The 12527-nt window shown below is 46.4% G+C and overlaps 1 protein-coding gene across 1 annotated transcript in view; it reads right to left on the bottom strand.

Annotated features, from left to right (window-relative positions):
* The window catches only part of LOC147711949 (solute carrier family 2, facilitated glucose transporter member 9-like), a 292102-nt gene that overhangs the window by 263923 nt on the left and 15652 nt on the right, over positions 1-12527 (bottom strand). The window lies entirely within an intron of this gene.

Consider the following 12527-nt stretch of genomic DNA (forward strand, 5'->3'; position numbering starts at 1 on the left):
GACCTTGTTTTTTGTAAATATTATATTTGCATTGCAGTCAGGCCCGGCTCCAGGAATTTTTATTTGGGTGGGCCAAGGGTGCTTTCGGGTGGGCCACTACTGGCCCAATTTGTCGCTTCTGGAGGTAGTCTACAAGCCATAGACTACATCATATCTACTTGCAAACAGTCACCAAGATACAAGGATTGCTTCTGTGTGTATACAAAGCATGTGGAGTTATTTATTGGCGCCACACCCCTAGCCTCTTTCTCTGTAGATACCTTTACTACCATCTTCCAACAGTGCACTTCATCTCTCTGTAGCCCCTCCCCCTCATGACCTCCTCCTGAGACTCCCTCACTACCACCCTCCACTAGTGCCCCTCATCTCTCTGTATCTCCCACCCTCCCCCAATTACCTCCTCTTCGGATTCCCTCACTGCTACCCTTCAACAGTGATTAACAAAGGAGGGAACCGTGAGGGGGCTATTTTTAATGGGGTCCAGTGTACAAGACCGGAAGAACTGTGACACAAGAAGGGTACAAAGTTCCCCAGAGTGGGATAGGGACGAAGTGTAAGACTAGCGTGGAAGCAAAGACAGAAAAAAAGGGGGGGGGGGGGGGGAGGAATCCCCTTTCCGGAACTAAAACCCTCACACACCCAGCAAGCTAGGTGTCATGCTTCATCATATGGGTTCTGCTCCTCGTCAGACTGGCGCTGCAAAGTCGGATGGGCACCCGTGAAGGGGCTCTTTATCTGAGATCTTTTGTTCCTGCCATATTTTGCATGCGGGTAAGAGGGTAAAAGTCGTCGCAAGTGGATGTGTAGTCGTGCGGTGTTGTGAGTTAAAAAAGGTTAGGCAATCCACCCTGGACTTTACTAACGTGGTTGGCTACCTTGGTAAAAAAAGTGGGAGGGGAGATACGTACTAGTGCTACGCTACAGAAAAGTATCTGCTACCCACTGATCAGGTCAACATGTTTCTTGCATTCTAAGAAATTCATTAGGACCACAGTGAAAGTGTACTACACACAGTGAATAATATACAACCTTGAGTCTTGTGGTCTGTATATGTGCAGGCCCAATGGTCCTGCCCTTAATGTTGCGACCCCAAGCTAATCCCTAGGATGCCACAGCAGTCTACTCCTGTGGAAACGGCACCTTAAATAATGGTACCTGTTTAGTGCGCGGTCTATGCCGTCAACACCTACCCCCACAGCGGACTGTGGGGATAGGTGTTGACGGCTTAGACCGCGCACTAAACAGGTACCATTATTTAAGGTGCCGTTTCCACAGGAGTAGACTCCTGTGGCATCCTAGGGATTAGCTTGGGGTCGCAACATTAAGGGCAGGACCATTGGGACTGCACATATACAGACCACAAGACTCAAGATTGTATATTATTCACTGTGTGTAGTACAGTTTCACTGAGGTCCTGACAAATTGCTTAGAATGCAAGAAACATGTTGACCTGATCAGAGGGTAGCAGATACTTTGCTGTAGCGTAGCACTAGTACCTATCCCCCCTCCCACTTTTTACCAAGGTAGCCAACCACGTTAATAAAGTCCAGGGTGGATTGCCTAACCTTTTTTAACTCACAACACCGCACGACTACACATCCACTTGCGACAACTTTTACCCTCTTAGCCGCATGCAAAATATGGCAGGAACAAAAGATCTCCGATAAAGAGCCCCTTCGCGGGTGCCCGTCAGACATTGCTGCGCCAGTCTGACGAGGAGCAGAACCCATATGATGAAGCATGACACCTAACTTGCTGGGTGTGTGAGGGTTTTAGTTCCGGAGAGGGGATTGCCCCTCCTTTTATTCGGTCTTTGCTTCCACGCTAGTCATACACTTCCTCCCTATCCCACTCTGGGGAACTTTGTACCCTTCTTGTGTCACCCTTCAACAGTGTCCTTCATCTCTCCAAAGCCCCCCCCCCTCATGACTTTGTCCTTGAATCCCCTCAGTACCACCCTCCAACTACACCCTCCTCTCTTCAAAGGCCCTCCTCCTTATGACCTCCTCCACGGATTCCCTCATTGCCACCCTCCAACAGTGCCCCTCATACCTCCATAGCCCCTCCCCAATGACCTTCTCAGATTCCCTCACTTCCACCCTCCAACAGTGACCCTCATCGCCCCAAAGCCCCTCCCCTCATGACCTCCTCCTCGCATTCCCTCACTGCTACCCTTCAACAGTGCCCCTCACAATCTCCCCATAGCCCCTCATGACCTCCTCCTCAGTCTCCCTCACTACTACCCTCCACCAGTGCCCCTCATATCTCCATATCTCCCACCCTCCCCCAGGTCCACCTCATTGGATTCACTAATTGCCACCCTCCACCGGTTCCCCTCATCGCTCCATAGGCCCTCCCCCCCCCCATGACCTCCTCCTCGGATTCCCTAATTGCCACCCTTCACCAGTGCCCCTCATCGCTCCATAGCCTCTCCCCCTCATCACCTCCTCCGACTCCCTCACTACCACCCTCCAACAGTTCACTTCATCTCTCCGTAGCCCCCCATGACAAATTCCTTGGATTCCCTCACTGCCACCCTTCACCAGTGCCCCTCATAGCTCCATAGCCTCTCCCTCGATTGACCTCCTCCTCAGACTTCCTTACTATCACCCTCCAACAGTGCACTTTCCGTAGCCCCCCATGACCTCCTCCTCGGATTCCCTAATTGCCATCCTTCACCAGTGCCCCTCATCGCTCCATAGCTTCTCCCCCTCAGTCTCCCTCACTACTACCCTCCACCAGTGCCCGTCATCTCTTCGTATCTCCCACCCTCCCCCATGACCTCCTCCTTGGATTCACTAATTGCCACGCTCCACCAGTGCCCCTCATCCCTCCATAGCCTCTCCCCCTCATCACCTCCTCCTCCGACTCCCTCACTACCACCCTCCAACAGTGCACTTTCCGTAGCCCCCCCATGACCTCCTCCTCGGATTCCCTAATTGTCACCATCCAACAGTGTCCTTCATCTCTCTGTAGCCCCTCTCTCATATTCGATTTCATTTGTTGTATAGCGCTACTCATAGTTTAGGGTGTCACAGTACTTACATCATGCAGAGACAATGAATCATACAAGTATGTGAATCAGTCTATCGGGAATGTCACATAAGCCAATGAGGATTACAAGGTGTAGGTATCACATATCATCCATACTGGTGGGGAGCTTGTTTTAAGAGGGTTTGGCCTGGAGAAGCAGAAACACAGGACTTAAAGCATACCCCAGTGGTTGTGGAGTTGGCTTTACTGATTAAAATGTATATCTGCCAAAGCAAACTAGTTATAGCGACATTAGAGTAATGAAAGACAGGGTAAATTCTAACTATATTGCAACACCAAAATAAATAAGTTCTAATTATACCATCAAGGTTTGTATGCAGCTCTTTGATGTCAGTTCATAGGTCACTTTCCTATTTTATGATTGTAACTTCTGTACTGCAAGTAACCCACTGAGCTATCCACATAAATACAGTTTATCTGCATTTAAAAATTAGGAACAGACAAAATATTGCTCTCCAGCAGGATCATTAATCACCAGAGTTATCTGGACATTTTAGTGGTTGTGTTTTGCATCCGTCATGATAACGATACAACAATATAAAATATACACAGCATGCACTAACTAATATATACACATCCTCAAAGCATACATCTAGCTATGCCTTTGCAGATTTTAAAGAAAACGGAATAGCCACACATTCTCTTAACTGCTCAGTTCAAACTCTGTGGCACAGCCCATCTCAAACAGCTGAAGGGGTCAGGAAAGGTGAATCTGCATCAACAAACTCCTTTTTCTAGCGCTGAAATGTCCATGCATTAGGACAGTGCGCACACATTACCTGGTGCCAAAGAGGATTTCTCCCCTTCGCCAAGCCCCTGTACCTGCACACGTGGGCGTGGACACAACCCACCTTCCTAAAAGGAGATACGTGATTGGGGGTGCCTGTGAAAAAAAGCCCAGGCCCAATCACGCAACTCCTAGAAATATAACGTTCAGATGAACGTTTTAATTGCCGTGGCCATTTGCTGTTGCCCCTCTGACGTCAGGGCCACGGTTCATGTTTGGGTGGGCCGGCTCATGTTTGGGTGGGCCTTGCCCACCCGACCCACCCGCTAGAACTGGGCCTGATTGCAGTCCATGTGCTATCTAGATATGCGAAACCAATTTGCAGCTTTTTTTCCCCTACATGGTGCACGGTAGTGGAGTTGCTGTGTAACTTGGCTTAATGAAAAAGTTGTCTTTTCATTTTGTAAGAGCAGGCAGTGGTCCGTGGGATCACTGCCTGCTCTTAAAAATGCTTTTACAACCATTCAGAAAGGGAAACTCTTCCGATTTGTGAATGGGTTAACACTACTTGAAGTTTGTGGTCACAAAGCATTCATGCATACCGATGCGATTCAGAATTAGGAAGGGACGCCCTAAACACGCCCCTTCCTAATACTGAGTCGCAAACACATTTTGCGATTCGGTAACAGGTTACCAAATCACAAAATTAGGTTTGCTACATCGGAAAATCAATTTTTGCGTTCGCAAACAGGCAGATTCGGCGAATCTGCCAGTTTGCGAATGTAAAAAGGCTTGCTACATCTGGCCCTCAGTCAGTTGCTGAAAAGGGTTCTTCAGGGATGGGCTGCAAAATGAGACCAAAGCCCGTGACCAAAGCTCGTGCCCAGTACCTGCTGCACATGGCCAAGAGCAGACATTGTTCAGCATGGCCAAGAGAAGTTTCTGTTCTGCAGACACCAATCTGGATCAAGGGCTTTGTTAGAGGTCTTGTCTGGCACATCTAGCAGCCATGTTCAATGTGCATGGCCCATGACCAGGGCCACTGGAATTGTGATAATGTGCTGCCACATTTTTCTCATTATTATAGATCTGCTGCAAATCCATTATGTGCTGCATAATATGCAGATTTAAATATAATAATAATAATAATATTATTATTATTATTATTAATAGTTCCTAGCTCAAATATTTAGTTAAAAAATTGTGTGTTGCAGTGCAGAGGAAGGTCTATTGCAATAGGTTACTTCTCACCTTTCCATTGCTTTTTACTACATTTAGGTGTTAAACGGAAGTTTAACCTTTGGCCAGAGTATTAACAAGTGTAAAAATGCCTAAATAACGAAGTAATGCTATCAGAAAATTTTCAAAGAGAACAGTTGATAGACAGAATGCAGAACAACGTCACACATTCACCCCAGTACAGAGATCTGGGCCTAAATCCATTATTTTTTTGCTCACCATGCCATTCCAGTTTGAACCCAGCCATATGCAAATCAGTCTTTACCCTGTGCACAATGGGAACAGTCCAGCCCGAACTGCCAGGCCAGGTCCTCCCTGGACTGGAAACAAGCATCCTAGGACCCGTTTCGGGGTTTCACCCCTCATCAGCCAGGATAGCTTTACTTCAGTGGCAAGAAGAACACGGGACCTACGTCTGGGCATACCCGTCCCACTCATGGTGACACATGCAAAAAGAACAATTGATGGACAGAATGCAGAACAAGGTCATACATTCACCCCAGTACAGAGATGTGGGCCTAAAGCCATCTTTTTTTTCTCACCATGCCATTCCAGTTTGAACCCAGCCATATGCAAATCAGTCTTGACCTTGTGGGCTGAAAATTTACAGCATTAAGCAGCATAATTTGCCATTTCTTCCTGCATAATTTAGTCACTCCTACCTCATAATTTTAGTGGCCCTGCCGATGGCCTATGAGACGGAAGAACCAGTTGTTTACACAAAGGGCTAAAGACAAAGCCCATATTCCATGGGCACTGTCAGCTTGCCTGCACTGCACTACGTACCGACAGACTACACACAGTGAGCACTGCGAACATGGGTATTTTATCACACATCGGACATTAATCAATCTGCAGGTTTGTATGATATGCTGAAAGCCAATAGGTTTCATCTATCTTCTGGCTCCGTTTACATTCGAGAATATATTCAGTTCGTACAATCGGCCAGTACATGCATACAGATGCACCCAGTGTGCGCATGTCTCATAGACAGACACAATACGTACAGGGTATTAACTCTTAACTCACAAACAAATCTAGTTTGTGCCAGTCATGACTGTATGCATTCTCACATTTGCTCACCCAGTGAATGCAGGTATCCATAATGTGTGCAAATCAAGGACCGAGTGTGCACCAGCAATGGAAGGTGCGCATAGCAGGCCCGGTTCTAGAGGGTGGGTCAGGCCCACACAAGGCTCATTCATAACTGAAAACAACCGTTTTTCATCTAAATATTTAACAGGTGCGTGCAGACCCATGGACTCCCCCTTATCGTTTATTTAAATGATTAATACCATTGACATAGGATACTTTCAGGCCTGGGGAGAGGTGTGAAGTCAGTACGGTTTATTAGCTAATATGATGCACAAATGACCTGCACAGATATTCTGAAAACGGAATTATGACTCTTGGCTTATTATTGCATCGTATTTTTGAACTTCAATGCTTTGCAAAATAAACAAGCACTGGCGTTGCCAATAGGTCTTGCAGTAGGAGCTATTGGTTTTGTAAATGACATTTTATATTTATGTTTTGTGATTTACAATGCCAATACTTTTAACTTTAGCATATGTGACACTTTTAGTATTTGTAATGTCACATGTTTTGTATTGCCTTTACTTAGATGTATTGATATTACAATTAACATTGGCTTTTAATTTTTTTAAATAATTAATACTTAAATAAAAGTGATTGTAATTTTTAATGGCAATAGCTTAAACTTTTTGTTGTGAAGATTATGTTCAGTGACTAAAATCCAAGAACAGAAGTGAAATATTAACTTTTTTTGTGACATTTGCAATAAAGCTTCAAACATTGAGAGAACATATTTGAACCAGTGATGCTGTGGTAGTACGGAGTGATGCTGTGGTGCCCCTGAGTGATGCTGTGGTGGAGCGATAGATAGAGGGTGATAGATAGATTGATAGAGAGTGAGGGCGATAGAGAGATAGAGTGAGGGCAATAGATAGAGTGCGGGGAATAGGTAGAGTGAGGGCGACAGATGTGTGTGTTTGTGTGTGTGTGGTTGTGTGTGTAGTTGTATGTGTGAGTGGTTGTATGTGTGAGTGGTTGTGTGTGTGAGTGGTTGTGTGGGTGAGTGGTTGTGTGGGTGAGTGGTTGTGTGGGTGAGTGGTTGTGTGGGTGAGTGGTTGTGTGGGTGAGTGGTTGTATGTGTGTGGGGTTTGGTGTGTGGTTTGGTGTGTGGTTTGGTGTGTGGTTGGGTGTGTGGTTGGGTGTGTGGTTGGGTGTGTGGTTGGGTGTGTGGTTGGGTGTGTGTGTGGTTTGGTGTGTGTGTGGTTTGGTGTGTGTGTGGTTTGGTGTGTGTGTGGTTTGGTGTGTGTGTGGTTGGGTGTGTGTGTGGTTGGGTGTGTGTGTGGTTGGGTGTGTGTGTGGTTGGGTGTGTGTGTGGTTGGGTGTGTGTGTGGTTGGGTGTGTGTGTGGTTGGGTGTGTGTGTGGTTGGGTGTGTGTGTGGTTGGGTGTGTGTGTGGTTGGGTGTGTGTGTGGTTGGGTGTGTGTGTGGTTGGGTGTGTGTGTGGTTGGGTGTGTGTGTGGTTGGGTGTGTGTGTGGTTGGGTGTGTGTGTGGTTGGGTGTGTGTGGGGTTGGGTGTGTGTGTGGTTGGGTGTGTGTGTGTGGTTGGGTGTGTGTGTGTGGTTGGGTGTGTGTGTGTGTGTGTGTGGTTGGGTGTGTGTGTGTGGTTGGGTGTGTGTGTGTGGTTGGGTGTGTGTGTGTGTGGTTGGGTGGAGGCTAGCCAAAATGACTATGTGAAAGTTTTAGTGATGGAAAAACGACTTTAATAAATGGCCCAAAAATAAGCTATACAAATGACATAATTAGTTGGCCACAAACCAGCAAACCTTCTGAAGTGAGAAACCTCTAAAAAACTGCAAATTGTGTTCTGGCTTAGTTCAACTGCTGATTGCCATCTAATAGTCTTTATTGATATTGGAGTGCCTTCTCATTGCCCAGGAGCAGGCAGTCCCAAGGACTGATCCCAGCCTCTGCTCTTGCTGTGTGATGAGCACGGACACGACCTTCAAAGGACCTGGATATGCTTGCAACCATCATTTTCTTTGGTGGTTGCTGAGGTTGTGGCTTTCTGTTTGTTTGATGCTTATGGTCGTATTCAGACAGTGTATTGGCCAACAACACCGTACTTGTTTCCACTGTTTGTGCATGTCTGCATAGGGAAAGATGCATGTTTAATAGTAACTATGGAAGGTTCACTGCATATCATAATATCCTTGCACATCACGCGCACCTATTAACGCTGGGTCTCATTGTAAGGATCTTCACGCGTTCCTGTTTCCGCGCCTCTCTTGCACGTCGTCTGCATAGCCGCATGCGCGTGCATCCCTCACTGGGTATTAGCTGTATGAAATGATTACATAGATTCTTCTCAAGCATCTGAAGGGTTTAATGGAGTCGGTCCCAGCCCACTTTTGCTGGCGCTCAGTTAATTGAGGATCGTCTGTGTCTTGAGAGGAGGAAGCCTCTTCGGTCCCCAGCAGATGCTGACACCTCATTACCTCTCGGAGAAGCCCCGCACAACTTCAAGTAGATTAATACATTTCATAAAAAGGATAATGCTAATGGATAAAGTGGTTTGTATTCTGTCTTGGGTTATGCTTTAATTAGCTCGGATGTGCAAGAGTCAAGCAAATGCAGAAAACAGAAAAGAGAGCGATGAGGGGTGACAGCCTGGCACATATGATGAAAGAAAACAAAGGGGCGAATAAGACCGACAAACTGAAATGAAACAAACGGGTAGGCAAATAATCTGGAGAGAGACACAGTTGACACAAAGATATAGAGAAAGAGGGAGCTGAGAGAGAAAACAGTACAAGAGAGGGCACGTTATAGCGTGAGAGAGAATTAGGGAAACACGAGCGGCCGGGAAACTGAAAGTACGGCCGGCCAGCCAGCCATGAATAATTAGGGGAGGAGAAGCCCCAGAGCACACGCTGGGAGAAGCCCTTTGATGTGGTGGCAGCCGTGAAAAAAATGCAACAAGGAAGGAGGGAGGGAGGGAGGCCGATGCGCATGCTTGTTGGTCACGTGAACTCGAAGAAAACCGCACAGAAAAAAGCCTTAGTTTGACGAGTATTTTGAGCACTAGAATTCTCTCCATTTTCCATTCCTGCGGAATGGAAAAGGCGAGACCTAAAAACTGCCAAAGTTTTTTTTTTTAAACCATGAAAAGCTGCAAAGTGGCTCTGTAAGGCAGCAGAAACCGTTCTGCTGCTTCACATGACCAGGAGCATGCTACAGTCTTAAAGTTCTGCATCTTAACGATTTGACAAGCAGCATCCCTCCCCTCCCCCAAAGTCAGAAACACATTCGGGTGCTGATTGTGATAAAAATGTCAAACGTGGACAGATGCCAATAGCTAAAATGGCAGATCAATTAAATACTTTGTTGTTTTTTGGCCAGTACTCACTCCCCTTCATGGCTCACCCATGCTTGTTACGGCCCTCCCAAAGAAAAAAATTCTAGACACACAGTGCCCGAATGTTTCCTGGCAGTGTGAACGCCTGGGAAGCAGCAAAGCATTACCAGCCACACGCACAAACCATATACACAAAGCACTCTCTAAAAGCTGCCTCCCCCCATGCACATTGAGGATTGTTACCATCATTCACTGCCAGAGAGGGTTCTGGACATTTCAGTTGCTGGCCAGTGGCATGTTGGCACCCATAAGTGGAGCACAAAGCGGTCACGCCTTTGTATTAAAGATTTGGACCAACAGCGGGCACATTTTTTTTTTTTTACATTTGTAGAGCACACTGCAACCCTGAGGGCATCCGGGCGCTGAGAAGATAGCAAGGAACCAAGAAAAGCTGTTAAGAATATGAAGGGCGATCTACAGAAGTAGAGCACTATTGCTAAGAGGTAGGATTTTCAAACGTTTGGAAAGAGCCAGGTCTTAACTCTTTTTTCGGAACAAAGTCAGATTCTGAATATACCTGATTTACAGGGGAAGAGGATTCCAGTGGCGAGCTGCTGCCACATTAAAGGCTCACTCTCCCAGGATAGCCTTCTTTGTCCTGGGGATTCTGGCCAGACTGGCAGAAGAGGAGCGGAGAGTACGTGTAGGTTCATACCATTGGAAATTATCTTGAATCAGCTAAGGGACTTGCCCATGAAGTGCCCTGAACACTATACATAGAGATTTGAACAGGATCCTCTGGCCTACTGGCAGCCAGTGTAGCTCCGCCAGTGCTTGTGTTGTCAAGGACCGGCGTGCTCGGCCCAGAGCTAATTTAGCTGCTGCTGCCTGGATACTCTGGAGCCTGGCAATCAGGTATCCCGGGGATTCCACAAGCAGGGCGTTACAGTAATCCAGGCGGCTCAGTATAATACTTCTGACTACCTTAGTGCGTGCCTGTGCTGGCAGCAATGGCAGCACTTTCCGGAGGCCTCGGATGAGGGCGTACCAGCCTCCCACCAGTTTATTGACATGAGATTCCAAATTTAATTTCTCATTAAAGCTGACCCCCCCCCGGTTGCGTATAGTGTTCACTGGTGTCGGTATGCCATCTGAGATTATAGGCCAGAAGTCAGCTGGCAAGGTTCGAGTGTACCCCTCCACATTGTGATGTCAAAGTTAAACAGTGGTTCTCTTCCAAATATCCAGATGGTAGATTGAGCTACAGCTGAGTTTTGGCAGCTCAGCTTCCATCCAGACCAGTGCAATCCGATATGGAGAGCAGTGAATTACCTAAAGAAAGGAAAACCGGATACTGTTGTGATCTCGAGTGTTTTTGTAGTTGATAAAGGCTATTTTCTTCGTATCAATACTTAAGCTCGAATGCTGCCCTGCACCAGGCAGTGTCTGCACAGCCAATGTATGTGTAAGGCTGCTTGAAAAACAGGGATCTATCCCAGGTACTGCTGGAAGTGCATCAAGCCAGAAGCATAGAGAATTGCCCAAAATATTGTTAGCTACTGGCAAAGGAAAAAAACGTATTTTCCTAAGCCAGTATACATTTTGTCAGTTTAAAGAACTTGAAAGCGTGGTTAAACTTTATATACTACCGAAGTCCCCTTGCCCTGCCAAGCAGGACCTTTCGTGTTACTAGATGCGCAGCAATCTCCAAGGGCCTCCTGCGGAGGCGCTGTTGTACCACATGATGACCTACAACATCAGAATGCATTGGACATATATTCACTGCACCCTTATTGAACATCACCAGAGCCACATCATAGGAGCATGCTGATTATCGCAGCTGATCGCGCCAGCAGGAAGGGGAGGGGCTTCTATTAGTGCTTCTGTGACAAGTGTGTACAGCCTAGGGAAGAGAGGCACGCGGATCACGAAAATATGCTTTTAATTTGGGAGTGATGGGGGTGAATAAAACTGCTTAGTCATCATACTCAGAGTCACACACCAGAATACAACACTGTATACATTTAACAACGCAAATAATCAGCAAAATGTGAACCTCTCCTGCACAACCTTTAGCTATCGAGTCTCTAGTGCTTAAATATTCAAAGCATGAGGGCAGGGATGCAGGTGTGACGACCTGCAGATGCACTGGTATAGAGTGCTTGTTCGCAATGGAATAAAAAAAAAAATGTAATACCTGCACAGTGAGTAGCCAATGGAAGGGCACTGCCCAGCAGACAGTGAACAGAAGCTGTACTTGGTCCAGGCTCCACACAATAGCAGAGCATGAAGTAAAAGCAGAAGATGTGCTGGCCAATCAAAGCACGTTTTTCAGAGCCAAGTTGGAATAAACCAATGGTAACTTCAGGTAAGGCAGGTTCTACGACCCTGTAAGATTTATTTTTGTACTGTCCACTGTCAGTTCTCAGGTTGTCATGTAACAGGTGTGAGATGTTCAAGCATTCTTGTCACTCAAGTCACTTTGCATGCCTGACGTCTACATTTATAGTGATCCAGAAATACAAGAATCAGAATGCAGAACAGTGCGAGCTAAAAGCCTTGGACTGGCCGAACAACTGGCATCTTGCATAGGACTGTTTAGTAGTCTCTGCACATGTAAAATTGCAATTATTTTTTCTTTCAATACTGGGAGGCAGATTATGCACCTCCTACATTACCTAGAGCCGATAAGGTGATGTTAATGCTAAATTGCCCAGGTCCATGTACAATGCGCTGCTCCAGCCAAGGTTTTTGTTTTTCCTGCTGGACGACATCCCTAAAAACATTGAATAAGCCAAAACCTTGTGTAGGTGAAACCTACTGGCTTTGCCAATGCTCGTTTTAGTTAGTCACTGTACAAGCAATGCCAAACAATTGATCGTATTAAAGGAGCTATATTACAAACAATTTAAAACAGTAAGAAAAATGACTATAACACATGAAGATATATTAAACTAGAACGCCTCATACAGGGGTGTCGTGAACCCTCCCCCCCCCCCCCCCCGCTTTAACAGCTAAAGTGGGGGGAGAGTTTTTGATGGGCCTTTTCTCTCTGCAGTTCGGCAGACAAAGGCTCTTCAATAATGTGAAAGGGGGATTGGTTGAGTGAGTGAAACGA

The sequence above is a fragment of the Lissotriton vulgaris genome, chromosome 5 (assembly GCF_964263255.1).
Source record: "Lissotriton vulgaris chromosome 5, aLisVul1.2, whole genome shotgun sequence".
NCBI classification, from domain to species: domain Eukaryota; kingdom Metazoa; phylum Chordata; class Amphibia; order Caudata; family Salamandridae; genus Lissotriton; species Lissotriton vulgaris.